Genomic DNA, 2,289 nt, shown 5'->3' with positions numbered 1-2,289 from the left:
CCGCTGGGTGGCTCAGTCAGTGTGCGACTCTTGATTCCAGATCATGACGGCACGGTTTCGTGAGTTTGAGCCCCGCGTAGGCTCTGCGCTGGCATCACAGAGCCTGCTTCAGATTCTCCCTCTTTCTCTGCCTCTCCCCTGCTCACGGTCTCTCTCTCTCTCTCTCTCTCTCTCTCTCTCTCAAAATAAATAAATAACCTTTAAAAAAATGGTTCAGGTGGGGAATTTTATGTTATGTGTATTTTGCCGTGATGAAAAATTAGAAAGGAGAAGAAAAATTAAATAAAAATAGAAAGGAAAGAGGAAAGGAAAGGAGGGAGGAAAATAAATAAATGAGAAAAAAAAAAAACCCACATTATGAAAATCTCCTCTACGCCACGGATGAGACCTTGGCTCCTACAGCTTCTTGCGTCAGTCAGGGTGAGCCTTGGCCTCGGGGTCTAAGTCAAGGGCAACTCGGCCTCCCAGCCCTGTCTTTCAGGCCGCCCCTACCCTGGCGGCCAGGAACCCATGGGAATCCAGGGAGAAAAAGCCCCCGGGAGAAGCCCTCCAGGGGCCCCGCAGACCTGTGCCTGCCCTTCCCATTCTGCATGTTACAACAGTCAGGGGCCTGATGGCCTGGAATCCGAGCTCTGTGCTCCTTGGCTGAACTGACTGCAACTCACGGTCTTGCGTCACAGAGGTGGGGGAGAGGTGAGGGGGTACATCACACCTGTTTGCAGGGACAATGGATACTTCTAGCTGCCTGCAACTACAGTGCCTTTTCTTTCCCTTCTTCTTTTTTGTTAATGTTTATTTTTGAGGGGGGGGGGAGGGGCAGAGAGAGCGGGAGACAGAGGACTCCAAGCAGGCCCTGACAGCAGAGAGCCCGTTGCGGGGCTCGAACCCACAAATGGTGAGATCATGACCGGAGCCGAAGTCGGAGGCTTAACCGACTGAGTCAGCCAGGCGCCCCTCATTTTTTTTTTTTTAACTTCTATTTATTTAAGTAATCTCTACATTCAATGCGGGGCTCGAACTCACAACCCCAAGATCAAGAGTCACACGCTCTTCTGACTGAGCCAGCCAGGCACCCGGTTATTCTATTTTCAATTGTTTGAAGAACCTCCATATGGTTTTCTGCAGCGGCTGCGCCATTTTACATCCCTTTCCTTTGTTTATTTCTATAAAATCCCGATCCCATTTCAGGCTGTAATGTACCCAGGCTATACTGATCCAGACTCCCTTGCTGTTGCTGGTCGCCCTGAGCCCCAGTTGTAATCAGTGAAGCAGGTGGAAATGCCTGCTCCTGTAAAAACACAATCCTTGAAAGGAGAAATGCTTTCTCTGTCTGTTGACTGTTCCGCCTTCTTCTCCTCCTGTCTGGATGTTACGGCGGTGCCTGGAGGTGTTAGCCGCTGTCTCACCTGCATGAAGGCGAAAGCCACATACTGAGAACGGTTGAGAAGAAACGGAGGTCAGCTCCAGGATCACCTTTTTCTTTTTCTTTTTCAAGTTTATTTACACCCAATGTGGGGCTCAACCTCACGACCCTGAGATCAAGAGTCGCATGCTCTGGGGCACCTGGGTGGCTCAGTCGGTTAAGCATCTGACTTCGGCTCAGGTCGTGATCTCGTGGTTGGTGAGTTCGAGCCCCGCGTCGGGTTCTGTGCTGACAGCTCGGAGCCTGGAGCCTGCTTCAGATTCTGTGTCTCCCCCTCTCTCTGACCCTCCCCCGTCCATGTTCTGTCTCTCTCTGTCTCAAAAATAAATAAACATTAAAAAAAAATAAATTAATTAAAAAAACAAAAGAAATTCTAAAGGATAGCTATGAGCTTTCCCAGCATTGCTTGCACAGGAACGTGAGCATGTGACCTGGAATTGGCCAATCCTATTCTCACACTCAAGACTTTGACTCCAGAGCCAGGCTAGGAATCCAGCCCCCATGGTCCTTTTGATTCAGAAACCACCCAGGCAGGTTTCCGTCATTTGTAAACAAGAATCCCACTGGATAAAATGTCAATGAGACTCAGACTGAATAACAAATGCCTGGGGCTAGAAAAACCACCACCGAGTTACTTCCTCAAATTCTCATCCTCATTGTCTCCTACTTGACCATTTCTCTGAGGTTGATCTAAGTTTTATTTATTTCCATTATGATCTTGGATTACAGCACATGCTTAAATGTAAAAACTTTAGAAAGTAGAAAATATAGGAAAACATAGAAATTACCAAGAGGAGACGTCCTCAAACAACTCAGGATCATCACTGTGTGTATTATTTATTCCTGTAATCTATTTTATATATGTG

The sequence above is a fragment of the Herpailurus yagouaroundi genome, unplaced genomic scaffold (genome assembly GCF_014898765.1).
Source record: "Herpailurus yagouaroundi ecotype Mexico unplaced genomic scaffold, PumYag 200, whole genome shotgun sequence".
Classification (NCBI taxonomy): domain Eukaryota; kingdom Metazoa; phylum Chordata; class Mammalia; order Carnivora; family Felidae; genus Herpailurus; species Herpailurus yagouaroundi.
Note: the sequence above shows the minus strand (reverse complement) of the source record.